Here is a 15,061-nt window from a genome sequence, read left to right as displayed (position 1 = left end):
CAAGCCTGCAAGCCCAGCTGGGGTTCCTTTGCTGAGTTATAGCTGTTCAATTTGTTGAAATTTTAAGGGGAGAGATCAAGGATATCTCTCACACTGCCATTATTCTGATATCATCTTCCTAATTCAAGATGCTTTCTTTTTTTTATTAGTGAGATAGAGAGAGAGAGAGAAAGAGAGAGAGGGACAGAGACAGAGAGACAGGAAGGGAGAGAGATGAGAAGCATCAACTTGTTGTTACAGCACTTTAGTTGTTCATTGATTGCTTTCTCCTACGTGCCTTGACTGGGGGCTCCAGCTAAACCAGTGACCCCTTTGCTCAAGACCTCCTTGGGCTCAAGCCAGAAACCATGGGTCATGTCTATGATACCATGCTCATGCCGGCAACTCCATGCTCAAGCCAGGAACCTCATGGTTTCTAACCTGGGTCCTCAGCATCTCAGGTTGATGCTCTATCCATTTCTCTACCACCTGACCAGGCAAAGAGGTTTTTTAAGTAGCATATTCACATTAAAAAATGGCTAGGGAGGTCCTCAAACAAATAAGGAACTATGAATGAAGAAATATGATGGTAAACAAAAATATGGGTAAATACAATATGCTTTCTTTCTCTTCTGAGTTTTCTAAATTTTTGATAGCTAAAGCAAGAATTATAACACTGATCTAATTCTAAATGCACATAGAAGACATATTCAAGACAATTTTATACAAATGGGATAAAGTAAAGAGATGTAAATGAAAAACTTTTAGACTTCACTTGAACTGGTATATTGATGACACCAGTACACTGTGTTAAGTTATATATATAGCACCTACAGCAACCATTAAAAGAGCTATACAAAGAAATGTACTTTAAAACACTATATATCAAAATAGAATGATGAGAAGATGTTTATGTTGCTAATATGAAGGCAAGAAAAATAAAACAGAAACAAAAAATGGAGAGAACAAAGAGAAAACAAAAAATAAAATAGTAGATTTATGCTTTTATATACCAGCATTTACATTATAGTGGTACCTTGACACATGAGTTTAATTTGTTTCATGGCTGAGCTCGTGACTCAATTTGCTCATGTGTTAAGTTGAATTTCCCCATTCAAATTAATGGGAATGCAATTAATACATTTCAGCCCCCCAAAACCACATGAAGTTTTTTTGTTTTATATGCTTTTAAATAAGAAAATGTAGTTTATAAATAACAAATACATATATGTGTACATAAGAAAAAATGTAAAGAAATAAACTGGTTTATAAGTGTATTTACCTTCAAGGTCAGGCAAAGATGCTGGCGGAGGGGGAGGAGACTGGCAGAGGAAGTTTTCATTTCGTGTGCTGTCACTTAACATAACTTACTGTCTACACACTTAATGCTACATTTAATTGCAAATTTTAACTTACACACTATATATAATATGTAACTTTATCATTAAACTTAATTGCTATATTTTTACTTTGCTTAATCATCATCATTTTCTTCACTGACTGTTAGCTTTTTCACTACACTTTCCCTCGCTTTCACTTAGAGTTCGTTTCAACAAAAACCTTTTCATGGAAGTTTGTTTCTTCCTCCCTTTCAAACGTTCAGCAGGCCATCTAGTGGAAGGTGGTAGAAGCTCATGATTCAAATATCTGCCCGTGATTTAAAGCAAAAAATCCTGCAAGTGACTGCTTGTCTCTCAAATTGCTTGTGATTTAAAGTGCTCATGTGTGAAGGTACCACTGTATATACAAATGGTCTAAATACATTAGTTAAAGACAGATATTGACAGAATGACTCCAAATATGACCAAATACATGCTATCTACAGGAATTCAATGCATATATAACAATATAGACAAGTTGATAGTAAAAGGTGGAAAATGTATCATGTAAACATTAATCAAAGGAAATATAAATGCTATATTTATATCATATAACATAGACTGAAAGCAAATAAAATTACCAGAGTCCAAGAGAAATGTTATAGAATAATAGAAGTGTTAATCCATGAAGAAGTCATAGGAATCCTACACGTCAACAGAACTACAAAATAGGTGAATCTGAACTGAAGTGAGAAAATCCACATAGACAAGTCCACAATTATAATCTGAGATTTAAACATCCCTCTCTCAACAATTGATAGAATAGCTAGACAGAAAATCAACAGGATTATAGAAAAACAGCATCACCAACAACCAATAAAATCTAATTATTTAAAAAATAGACAAACTAAGCTATAAATAAAAAAAGAAGAAAAAAATAGACAAACTAAAGGTTTTAATGAAAAAAGTAAGTAATATGGAGAAATAGGTATGTATATGTATAGAGAAATAGTTTAAGAAAGAATCTAAAGGAAATGCTAGAAATTAAAAACACTGAACCAGAATTGTAGGATGCCTTTGATGGGTTCATTAATAAACTGGACATAGCCAAGGTAACAATCAGTGAACTTGAAGATATGTCAATGGAAACTTCCAAAAGTGAAATGTAAAGAGAGAAAAATAAAAATATATAGAACAGAATTATGGAAAAATTACAAAAGGTATAACATGCATACAAGGGGAATACTAGAAGGAAAAGAAAGAAACAGAAAAAATATTGAAAGTAATATGGTTGAGAATTTTCCAAAATTACAGTCAGACACAAGCCACAGGTCCAGAAAACTCAGACAACACCAAAAAATCCACACATAATTATATTCAAACTGCAGAAAATTAAATACAAAGAGAAAAAAGCCAGAGTAGGGGGGAAACACCTTATTTATAGAGAAATAAGGATAAAAATTATGTGTCAGAAACTATGCAAATAACAAGAAACTGGAGTGAAACAGTTTAAAAATGGAAAGAAAAAAAAACCACCACTAGATTTCTGAATTCACTGAAACTATCCTTTAAAATGAAGGAGAAAGAAAGACTTTCTCAGAATAGCAAAATTTGGGGTAATTAGACCTGTCGCCAGTAGACCTGTCTTATAAGAAAGAAGTTCTCGTAGAGAGAAGGAAATAACTTAAGTCAGGAATGTAGATCTACATAAAGAAGATTATAAATAAAGAATAAAAGAAGCTAAAATAAATTTTTATATTTTTCTTATTCTTAATTGATCTAACAGATAATAATTTATTCAACATAGTAATAGCAATAGTGTATTCAGTGACAGCTTACGGATAGGTGAAATGTTATGGATGACAGAAATGTTAAAGGGAAGAGAGAAATGAGTTGGGAATAAAGCACTATCTGTGAAGAAATATAATGTTATCTGAAAGTAGTCTTGGATTAGTTGTATATGTACATTGCAAAGTCTAGGGGAATCACTAATTTTTTTAAGTACGATAAATGATATGCTGAAAGAAGAAAAAGTGAAATTATATAAAATTCTCAAAATCAAAGAAGACAGAAAAATAAGGGAAGTAAGAAGGCGAGAAAGAAAGAACAAGAGCAATGAATAGAAAACAGTAATGAGTATGGTAGATGTTAATCTAACTATATCAATAATTACTTCAAAAATGAGTGTTCTAAATAAACCAATTAAAAAAGAGAGATTGATGCCTAGCGTGCGGAGGACCCGGGTTCAATTCCCAGCCAGGGCACATAGGAGAAGCGCCCATTTGCTTCTCCACCCCTCCGCCGCGCCTTCCTCTCTGTCTCTCTCTTCCCCTCCCGCAGCCAAGGCTTCATTGGAGCAAAGATGGCCCAGGCACTGGGGATGGCTCTGTGGCCTCTGCCTCAGGCGCTAGAGTGGCTCTGGTCGCAACATGGCGTCGCCCAGGATGGGCAGAGCATCGCCCCCTGGTGGGCAGAGCGTCGCCCCATGGTGGGCGTGCCGGGTGGATCCCGGTCGGGTGCATGCGGGAGTCTGTCTGACTGTCTCTCCCTGTTTCCAGCTTCAGAAAAATGCAACAAAACAAAACAAAACAAACAAACAAAAAACAGAGATTGACAACATGGATAGAAAAACAATACCCAATTATATGTTATATATAATAAAACCCACTTTAAATATAATGACACAGATGGATTAATATAGGGGAACATAGAAAGATAAACCATGCTAACACTAATCAAAAGAAAGCTGAAATAGTTATGTTAATTTCATACCAGGCAGACTTCAGAGCAATGAAAATTATCAGAGATGGTGAGGGGCATTACATAATGATAAAAGGGTCAATTCTCCAAGAATACATAATCTTAACATGTATGCAACTAAAACCAGCATCAAACCAGCATCAAAATATGTGAGGCAGAAACTGATACAACTGCAAGGAGAAATAGATGGATGTGTTATTATAGTTGTAGACTTCAACACCCCTCTATCAGAAAGAGACAGATCCAGCAGGCAGAAAAGCAGTAAGGACAGAGTTGAATTCAATAGCACCATCAATCTACTGGATATAATTGACATCTCTTATACTACATCTGATAGTAGTGGATTACACATTCTTTTCAAGCACATGCAGAGCACTCATCAAGACAGACTACTACATTATGGACCATAAAACATACTTTAACACATTTAAAAGAATAGAGGTCATATAAAGCATGCTCTCAACCACAGGGAATTAAATTAGAAAAGATGACAGAAGAATAGCTAGAAAACTACAAATATTTGAGATTAAACAATATAATTCTAAACAGCACCTAGGTCATAGAAGTCTCAAGAAAAATTAAAATACATTTGGAACTAAAAAATATAAGCACAACCTATCAAAATGTGTGGGATACAACAAAATCAGTGTTTAGAGGGAAATTTATAACATATATTAGAAAAGAAGAAAGATCTAAAATAGATAATGTAATCTGCCACCTTAAGAAACTAGAAAAAAAAAAGATAAATCTGGGATCAGGCACAAGGATCGCCAGAGGGCCCAAGTAGGCTGCATGCAAAGGTCCCGCAGGTCATCCACCAGAGCTTCTCCCTCAACTCATTCATACCTATGACCACATGGGGATAGTGGGTCCCATTTGACCAGCGGTTAGAGAAGTAAAATGGCTGAACTTGATTCAAAGATAAATCAACTTGGTATATAATACACGACAGAGGTGGAACGGAAAGACAGCAGTGAAAGGGGAAATCTTCCCAGTGCACAGAATTTCTGGTAGTGCACTTGACTGTCCGCCTTGTGTGGAAGGAGAAGTGACCTGAGGGTAGAATACATGGGGACTCGGACACTGGTGACCAACCAGTTGGCTGATTGTTCAGGACCACGGAAAAGGAAATGTCAAGGATGAAAGGGTCTGAAGAAAAGGTAGATAGATGGGTTTATGGCAATGTGTAGGAAGTGTGAGGATCTTTGTAATTCATAGTAACTCCTATCAGAGCGTGCCTATCACAAAAGAGACACCAAATGATCAAGAAGACAGAATGATTTGGCTAGTTGACATTAGTCTGCCTCTGCCATTGGCCACCTCAGTGCTGGCACAATAGTCCCATGAATGGAATTTTCATTGGCATAGAGTTGGAGGCTATGCATGGGCTCAACAGCTTATGCTCCTAGTCACCAAGGATGAAACTGCTGCTGTCAAATGCAGAATAGCACTGTCCTTCAAGGAGATAAACAGGTCTCTTAGTGTCACATAGTTCAATTGAATTCCTTCTATTTCAGAAAGACAAGTGACTCATGTTGATTGGACTTGACACATATTTTGGTCATGGATTTGCCTTTCCTGCTTGCAAAGCTTCAGTCAGCACCATATCTGAGTATTTCTTCTACTGTCATAAGATCCCACATAATTTTAGACAAAAGGATCCATTTTACAGGATAGGAGGTGCAGCAGTGGGCATATGGTCACAAAATCTATGAGTCCTATAACACGCATATATGGCCAGGAGCTGCCATTGTGGCCATTCACATTCAAGTTCCCATTGGATTCGGGCAGACGGTAAAGAAATGGTGGAGTCGGAGGACAGTGGGCCATTCTGTTTATTGGTGTTTCACCAAGACAGGCAAACCACAAGAGAAGCCAAGGGAAAAGCAGGTTTTCTGAAGGGCAAGGGATCAGGGAGGCCCCGCAATTAGTGATAGCAGGAACCGAGAGAGCAAGCCCCCGGTCTATCCCCATTTTATAGTGTAGAAATCAAAACCTTTAATCCACTATTCAAATAAGGAAGTCTCTGATACAAAGTCACTTATCTGAGGCATAAGTGGGGTTCCTCATAAGAGTTCACCACTACACATCATGCAACAATCAAAGGTGTGGACAAAAGTTTAGTTTTAAAACTAAGCCTTAGGCTATAATAACTTTGCCAGCTTACAGCCTGTTTCCCACACCCAAAGTGAGCAAACATATATGTCCTATTTAAAAACTTATTTGAAAAAAAAAACTTATTTGACCAACAGTCCACCCCTTTTGCTCGTTTCACAATCTAAACCACAGGTATCTTCCATGATGGTCACTGTGCAAGGAGTGGCGTACATTGCATAAACAGAAACAGTACCAACTACAGCAATAGGATTAACAAAGCTATGGGCGAAATGAGAGAGCTGTCAGCGGCACCAAGAGAGGCAAATCTTTTCCCTCTGGCAGAATACAGGCCAGAGTTTTGTCTGCAGACAGCACCGTAGCTGGTACCAGAGGCCACCCTGAGCGGGCATACCAAACCTTATTGGCCAATACATTAGCATCTGCTGGTTCTATGTGTAGTAAAATAGGAGAACTCATTATTGACCATAAAGAAATTATGAAGGTGCCCTTCATAATGCTGTCCCCCTGAGCCCTCAAGGGATAATATACTTCTACCTTAGGTGGCCAGGTGCTGGTTGCCCAAGGAGTTAACTAGAGGTTCACCTCTATCCCCTTTCCCCATGGTGCCAACAAGGCCATCCATCTCAAATGGGGGGCCTGTATGGTCCAGGGCCAAGTTCATTGTTTCCCTTCCCAATTGAAGGCAAATTGGTCTTGACTCTCTGCAGCTATATCAATAGAGAAAAAAGCATTGGCCAAGACTGCCACAAAGTGGTACGTCCCCAACTCATGGCTTAGCAGATCCATCATGTTAGCTATCGAGGGAACAGCAGCGTGAAAGGGGGAACAACTTTATTAAGTTCTCAGTAATCTACTGTCATTCTCCAGGTTCCATCTGCTTTGCGCACAGGCCACACTTGGGAGTTGTAAGGACTGTGTGCTGGCCGAATGATCCCCACCTTTTCTAGTTTGAGGATTATCCCTGTGACTTCTTCATAACCATCTGGCAGGCGGTACTGCTTGGTGTTAGTCACATGCCGAGGGATGGGTAATTGCAAAGGGGAATGTGATGTGTGTCCCCGCAACACTGCCTTCACAACCCTGATCTGCAGCTGGAACTCCCCGGCTGTAGTTTCCAACCACAGTACTTGCAAGACATCTACTCCCAAAATATATTCAGGAATAGGAGATACATACACCTTATATGGCTTAGGAGGCAGTCTTCCTATCTCCAATGGAATAGTTATTGGCTTCACTTGAACAGTTTGGCCCCCATAACCGTCAATGGCCACTGGAGTCCCAGCAAACTGCTCTGGGTTCCCATAGAGGAGGGAACATTCTGCACCTGTATCCACCAAGGCCAACACCCGTTGAACATTGGAAGGGGACCAGTGGATAGCCAGTTCCACGTATGGCTTCTGGTCCCTGCCCATCCCCATTAGACGGGTCCCTCGGCCCTTTTCCTATTCAAACTGGTACAATGGGTCTTGGGAGTTCTCCTCTCCCTCAGCTGTCTCTATCATATAATCTTGTAACTGAGCCACCTGTGCACCAAATGTTTTATTGGTAGCTGCTGGGGCCTTTCATCTCAGTGGCTGGAACTTTTGTTCTGGTTTAAGCTGCCGCCAAAGCTCCAAAAGAATTTTATTAGACTGGCCATCCAATTTCTTCTTATCTGCTCCAGCCGCAATCAAATCTACCCACATCTATGTTTGGGTAACCTTTACAGGCCCATTTTCCTTGTTAGTTGGGGGGACAACATAGGCAGCAGCCCTCACTGCTTTATGATCCCGAGTGGCCTCCAGCTCTCCCAAATCTGCTACCATCTGTGTAACTGCATTGATGGGCTGCCCCACATAGGGGCCCAAGATAGCCACAAGTGACCCAAAAATGGCTGACGGGGCGCTAGCAAGGATAAATTCCCTCATTTTTACTATAAACACTTCCTCGTCTGACCCACAGGACCCAGGGTTGAAAACAGCATTCTTCATACCTAGTTCCCGAAAGACCTTTACTAACTCATTCCTAGCACTGCCACCAACTCATTGCCCCTGGCAATTCTCCAGCATTCTGCCAGACCATATGAATAGCAGCCATCACCTATTCTAACAGGGTATGGTGTCCTGGGTTGTCATGGCAGTTCTAAAGACGCTACCTTAAGGAGGAGTGTGGGGTAATGGCAGCTAATTTCTCCATCTCTCTTTTGGAGAGCACGATGCCATCTACCACTATGTCCCATAATCGTAGTAACCAGGCTACCAGGGATTCAGTAGGTTTCTGCCTAAATTGTGCCCCCAACTCCATCAGCTCTGCCTGGGTATAGAGTCAGACCACAGAGTGTTCCATTACCTGGGCAGGAGGCTCTGGCTGCCCCTGAGGGACTCTTTGTTGTTAGGTTTTTACCTTCCTGGTGACCACTGGTCGGGCTTTCAGTGTGTGTATGGCAGCTTCAGCCTGAGCCTTCTCATCCTCAGAAGAGGAGTTACAAGCGCCTGCTCCCACTGACTCAAAGCCAATCCACCGGCACAGATGCTGCTGCTCCTATAACGACTGTTTAGGCTCCTGTGGCTGCTGGCTTTTGGCCAGAAGCTGAGACTCGAGCTCTTGAATCCGCAGTTGTTTCTCCAACAACTGCCGGTGCAAATGCTCAGCTTCCAGGGCAGACTGCAACTCGCGAACCCGTAATTCCTTCTCCAGTGCACACTCCAATTCCAGCCTTTTCTGCCATTCGATTTGCAATTCATACTGAAGCTTTTGACCTTGGGCAGCTTCTTGCACAGAACTCCTGGTTTTCTCTTGAGTCAAAAACACGCAGCCCACGGCCCCTAAAAGGTCAGCCATGGGAGCCAGAGCAGCAACCAGTACTCTACCCCATCCCTCAAGGGTGCCGGCCCCATACCAGTCTCCGAATCCTGCTGCAAACTATGCCAGTTGTATGGCCAGGAGCCGCCATCGTGGCCATTCACATACAGGTTCCCATTGGATTCGGGCAGACGGTAAAGAAATGGCGGAGTTGGAGGACAGTGGGCCATTCTGTTTATTGGTGTTTCACCAAGACAGACAAGCCACAAGAGAAGCCAAGGAAAAGCAGAAAACCTGCTTTTCCCATGGAGAGCAAGGGATCAGGGAGGCCCCTGCAATAGTGATAGCAGGAACCGAGAGAGCGAGCCCCCGGTCTGTCCCCATTTTATAGTGTAGAAATCAAAACCTTTAATCCAGTATCCAAATAAGGAAGTCTCTGATACAAAGTCACTTATCTGAGGCATAAATGGGGTTCCTCATAAGAGTGCATCACCCCCTATCATGCAACAGTCAAGGGTGTGGGCAAAAGCTTAGTTTTAAAACTAAGCCTTAGGCTATAATGACTTTGCCAGCTTACAGCCTGTCCCCCACAGCCAAAGCAAGCAAACATATATGTCATATTTAAAAACTTATTTGACCAACAATGCAGAAATTTTCAACCAGAGAGAGTAATGAAAAACCCTGTTGAAAGCCCTGGCCGGTTGGCTCAGCGGTAGAGCGTCGGCCTAGCGTGCGGAGGACCTGGGTTCGATTCCCGGCCAGGGCACATAGGAGAAGCGCCCATTTGCTTCTCCACCCCTCCGCCGCGCTTTCCTCTCTGTCTCTCTCTTCCCCTCCCGCAGCCAAGGCTCCATTGGAGCAAAGATGGCCCGGGCGCTGGGCATGGCTCTGTGGCCTCTGCCTCAGGCGCTAGAGTGGCTCTGGTCGCAATATGGCGACGCCCAGGATGGGCAGAGCATCGCCCCCTGGGGGGCAGAGCACCGCCCCTTGTGGGCGTGCCGGGTGGATCCCGGTCGGGCGCATGCGGGAGTCTGTCTGACTGTCTCTCCCTGTTTCCAGCTTCAGAAAAAAAAAAAAAAAATGAAAAACAAAACAAAACAAAAAAAAAACCCTGTTGAAGATGCCTCCAAGAACCAGCTTGAACATAATCTCCAGTGAGAATGTGGTGCCACGCTCCAGGATGCAGCCTATAATCTAAACTGTGATCACTGTACAGTGTGATATCTCTTAGGCAGAACACATGAATTCAGCAAAAAGGGTGGAAATAGTTCTTACTTTAATTCTCAGTAATCTGCTCTTCCACTCATGCATACCTAAACCTGATCATCATGAGGAGTTAAAGTTACAGGAATTAGATGGAAAGAGTATGTTTAGCACCAGGTAAACTTGAGTATCTCTTGGTGTTCCTTTACTTGATTTTTAGGGTAAAGAAACAATTGCAGCAGCCATAGCCTGACAAGGCACAAGGCTCAGACTTCTCAGGGATGAGAGAGGACCTGGGTCATCCTGTAGGTAACTCACCTACATCAGCAGAGGTGCTGGGAGTGAGGGGCTTCTAGGTTGGATAGTGGAGGGAGATGTTAAGTACTATTTGTGGCCTCAAGACCAGCTGCTGTGGCAGGAGCTGTAGTTTGTCCCTACAATCTTCCTTTTATGAGTTTCTTTCAGGAATAGAGATCCATCAGAATTTTCAATTAGCTTCTCTCAGAACTTACACAAAGATTTAAGTGGGGAAAAGGGGGAACTAGAGTGGAAGCCATGGGGCACTACCCAGCTCTCCCCTCTGGCCCTGCACTTCCCGGCTGAAGTCCCCATCCCTGCAGGTGTTGGGAGTGTGGACAGCAAATGGTTTGCAAATGAGTCCCCCCTTCCAGTGATTACCCTTGGCTGAGGGGGGCCGCCTTGATCAAGGTCATGTCCGCTTCTTTAGGACAGCTCACATCCAGTGACTGTCAATCAATGAAAAGTTTTGAAAGCCCAACTTCCTTGTCCCAATTTAGGACATCTCAGAAGGGTCATCCTCCCTCCTGAGCTCCCCATCAGTTGAGGCCTTCGTTGTGATTGTATCACAGCCCACCTTCTCCCTCTGCCCGGTCCTGCTTTCTGCCCTCCTCCACCCATGTGATCTGGAGAACATGCTTTCTACACACAGACCTTAGATTCAGAGTCTGCTTACCATGGAACCCAACCTGCAACAACCTAAAGTGATGAACCTATCCCTTGTTGTAACGTCATAAACCAAGGTGCCTTTAAAAAATAAAATTGTTTGTTCTCTGCTCACTTGGGGCAGTCACCATTTCCTTGAGATTAACACAGTTTTGGTACTGTCACATCTTCATCTTTGGCCCTATGCTCTGCTTCTCATCTGTCCCATTTATCATTAGAAATCAAGTGCTTATCAGTGATGTCCCTACACAGTCACATGACTTTCTGTGGCATGCTCCCTGCTCCTTTATTGGGACCATTTGTAATAATCTTGTGAAAGTAATAATCTTACTTTAGTTCTTCCCAAACTTTATAGCTGTGGTTTCCTCACCTGCATAAATGTGTCTATAAATTTTGAATTTTTTGTGTACTATTTTTGTAAAGACTAGAATGCATATCCAACCCAGCCTGACGTATATGATTAACTTCTCTTAAAATTCAAATGTCTAGGCCTGTTCTAATAGTTTCCCCTCACTCCCTTCTCCATCCATCCCCCAGGGTATGAGGCAACCGACAAGCAAGACTAATAGTGCATTGAGAGGTTCTTGCTTAGCAGTGGGTGGGATTCAGAAATGTTCTGAGCCCCCTTCCCTTGTGTAGGATGAGTGCACCCTCAGAGGAGCTCTTAAGTACTGGGCTGCAGCCTTCATGGTGCTTGAGCAGCTCACTGCAGGGCTTTAGCACCAGTTCCCGGTTTTCACTTCTACCCTCTGACGGGCCTGGTGCTAGTCCAGTCCAGCCCAGTTGGCTGAGGTTCTGACCCTTTAGCTTACTTTGTTACTGGTATTTCTACCTTCATCCATATGTAGATTTTTGGGTCAAAACTGATCAACAGAATGCCAGAAACTCTCTATTCCTCTTGCTCTCAGATCAGGCCCTTCACGCTGGTGCTGGCCCAAGTGGCACCTGAATTCTCTACAATTGCATCTGAATTTAAACTACATATGACCTTGAACCTGAACTATTAGCAATGCAGCCTGGGTGAGTTTTCTGCTTGGTGCCAGCCACCTCAGTAAACTCCTTTCTCACAGTGAATGCCCATGTGCCCATCACTTAGCTAGTACTTCTGTTTTGACAAATTGGTTCCTGTTAATGAGAGTTAAGTCTCAGAATAATAATTTCCCCGATTAGATCCACCACCCTCTGAAGGGCAAAATTGCTGGCAAAGCAAAATGATGAATATTACAGAATTCCAGCATTTATCTTAATGGGACTTTGAAGATTTAATTTAGGTTTAGTTGTGACCAAATATCTTGCCTATTTAATATTTTTGCTGTGCACCATCAAAAATTAGTCTAAATGTGTGTGTGTTTGTGATTGTAATGTTCTTATAATTATATTATTTAAATTATCCCTAACTTCAGAGAGAGAAAATATCCAGTATCAAGAACCAAGGTGTTCTAAGAATCAGCAGGTAGATACTGGCTTGTAATAAAGCAGTAAATAAGTGACTTCAGTTATGTTATAGTAGTCTAATAACTAAAACACTTGCTGATCTTTCCAAGGACAGATAAATGCTTAAAATGCATAATATATTTTAGAATTTTCTAAACTACAATTTTACATTTGTAAATGTTTACTAAAAATTGTTCATTAGCTTAATCTCTTAAGCAAATTATACTTTGCTTAGGCCAATATTAAATTTCACTTTTATTCTGTAGCCCACATATATATCTTGGCTCTAGATAATTCATAGTAGATTATTTACATGCAAATGAAGGATCATTTGCATGTGATGAAGTCAGAACATATCCTACATTTCACAATCTAGCACCACCCAAAGGCAAGCCTGTACTTTAGAACAGTGGTCCCCAACCTTTTTTGGGCCACGGACCGGTTTAATGTCAGAAAATATTTTCACGGACCGGCCTTTAGGGTGGACAGATAAATGCACAAAATAAAATTATGTGACTGGCGTAAAAACTGTGGTATTTTTAAATATAATTGTCGAACTTATAGACAAGCGGCAAGAGTGAGTCTTAGACGGATGTAACAGAGGGAATCTGGTCATTTTTTAAAAATAAGACATCATTCAGACTTAAATATAAATAAAATGAAAATAATGTAAGTTATTTATTCTTTCTCTGCGGACCGGTACCAAATGGCCCATGGACTGGTACTGGTCCATGGCCTGGGGGTTGGGGACCACTGCTTTAGAACAATATCTCTCCTGAGGTCATTAAGTGGCTTCACTGCTTTCCTGCAAGTCAGTAATTCATTAAGTGAGAGAAACAATGGCTAAGATACCTGTAGATGGATTCCACCTCATCATGCTAGAACAATGACTTGAATTTAAGGAATAATTTATGAAGCAAGATAGTTTGAAACCACCGAAGAAATGACAAGGGAACCACATCACTGTTTGTCCCAAGCAGCCATCCCAGGTTCAGTTTAATGGCTGTACACCAAATCAAGGCCAAGGCTGGGTGGCCTGAAGCTTCAGGGCACCTTTTTTTAAAAAAAATTGGAGATGACATCAGAGTAACAGCACCATGAGAGATACTCTTGATCTCTTCCCATGAAATTTCAACAAATTGAACAACAATAATGCATCAAAGGAACCCCAGCTAGGCTCACAGGTGCACCTGAAAAATATGTGCACTAAAGGTAGGATGGGTTGAAAAGGAGGGTGAGAGATAAGATGTGTTCATGGTCGGCTCTGAGTAGGAGACAAACCCCAAGTTACTTTTTTCTCTTCTAAACTATGGGGAAGAGGGAAGCTCAGGCTGTTTGATATTGTCTGAGGGGTATGGAGGGTGCAACCCAATGTGACTGGGTATCCTTCTGCTGGAAGGACTGGTGAGATAGAAAGGCAGAAGGGAAGATAAACCAAAGTGGCCAGAGCATAGGGTCATGGCCAGTGTTCCATCAGTCTGCCTGCAGCCCATACTTGGCAGAGACAGAGAGTTAAAGTGCAGCCCCCAGCCTCCCAAATCCCACCTCCCTCACCTCGTGGTACCAAGAGTGGCAAAGATAAAACCCACAGCTAGCTCTCCAGACCCACTCTCTCCCGTGAAGAACAGAGGTGCTCTGCATCAGGACCCTAGTTCCATTGAGATGTGCAGAGGAGTGCCTGGAAGCCTGAGATCAGCATTGCTAGAGCTGGAAAGCTGAAAAGCTGAAGCCATAAGGCCAAAGCTATAAAGCCCTTGCAACATGCCCCACCCACCAAAGCAACTGCAGCCTTGCCCACATCACTGTGACAGCAACATCTCAGTGAAGGACAGCCCAGGAACTTCACAGAGCTAAAAGTTGTAATACAGTGATGACTCCTGAAAGAAACTTGCCAAAAACAAAACTTATTTTTTCTTCTAATTCTTTTTTTTCTTTTGAATTTTATCTTCTTCAAATTTTATATATTTTATTCTGGATGTTTTCTTTTTGATTTTTGATTTTTTTCCTATGGTTATTCTTCTTTACTTGGTATAATTTTTTAACTTTTTACATTTCTTATTATATTTTTTTATTTTTTATTTTATTTTTTCCAAGTGATCAGCAATAAGTATTCTCTTCATTTCAGGTCAGTCACGAAAGATGATTGCCATCATTTCACAATTCCTTATTATATGTTTTAATTTCAGTTTTTCATGTTTTTAATTTTTTTGTTTTGTTAGGGTTCTTAACAATACCATTTTCAAATGCTATCAATGAAGAAAAAATTGAATACCATGGCTACACAAGACAGAGACATAGTTCAGACAGAAAATGAAAAATCTCCAGAAAAAAATCTGTCACATGAAAACCTTGGAGTTAAATAATGGAGAGTTCAAAATTGAAGTTCTGAAAATACTCAAATACTCAATGAGATTCAAGAAGACACTAATAGGCAACTTAATGAGCTCAGAAAAAAATTATGAACAAAACAAATACCTCATCAAGGATACTGAAACTTTAAAAAC

The 15,061-nt window shown here is 41.4% G+C and overlaps 1 non-coding gene across 1 annotated transcript; it reads right to left on the bottom strand.

Moving 5' to 3' along the window:
• Window positions 1-14,648: 14,648 nt before the first annotated feature.
• Window positions 14,649-14,717, bottom strand: LOC136315841 (small nucleolar RNA SNORD2). The gene has a single exon (XR_010727620.1). It is a non-coding gene; the product is annotated as a small nucleolar RNA SNORD2 (small nucleolar RNA).
• Between the last annotated feature and the right edge of the window lie 344 nt (window positions 14,718-15,061).

This window comes from Saccopteryx bilineata, chromosome 11 (genome assembly GCF_036850765.1).
Source record: "Saccopteryx bilineata isolate mSacBil1 chromosome 11, mSacBil1_pri_phased_curated, whole genome shotgun sequence".
NCBI lineage: Eukaryota > Metazoa > Chordata > Mammalia > Chiroptera > Emballonuridae > Saccopteryx > Saccopteryx bilineata.
Note: the sequence above shows the minus strand (reverse complement) of the source record. Positions and strands in the feature narration are given on the sequence as shown.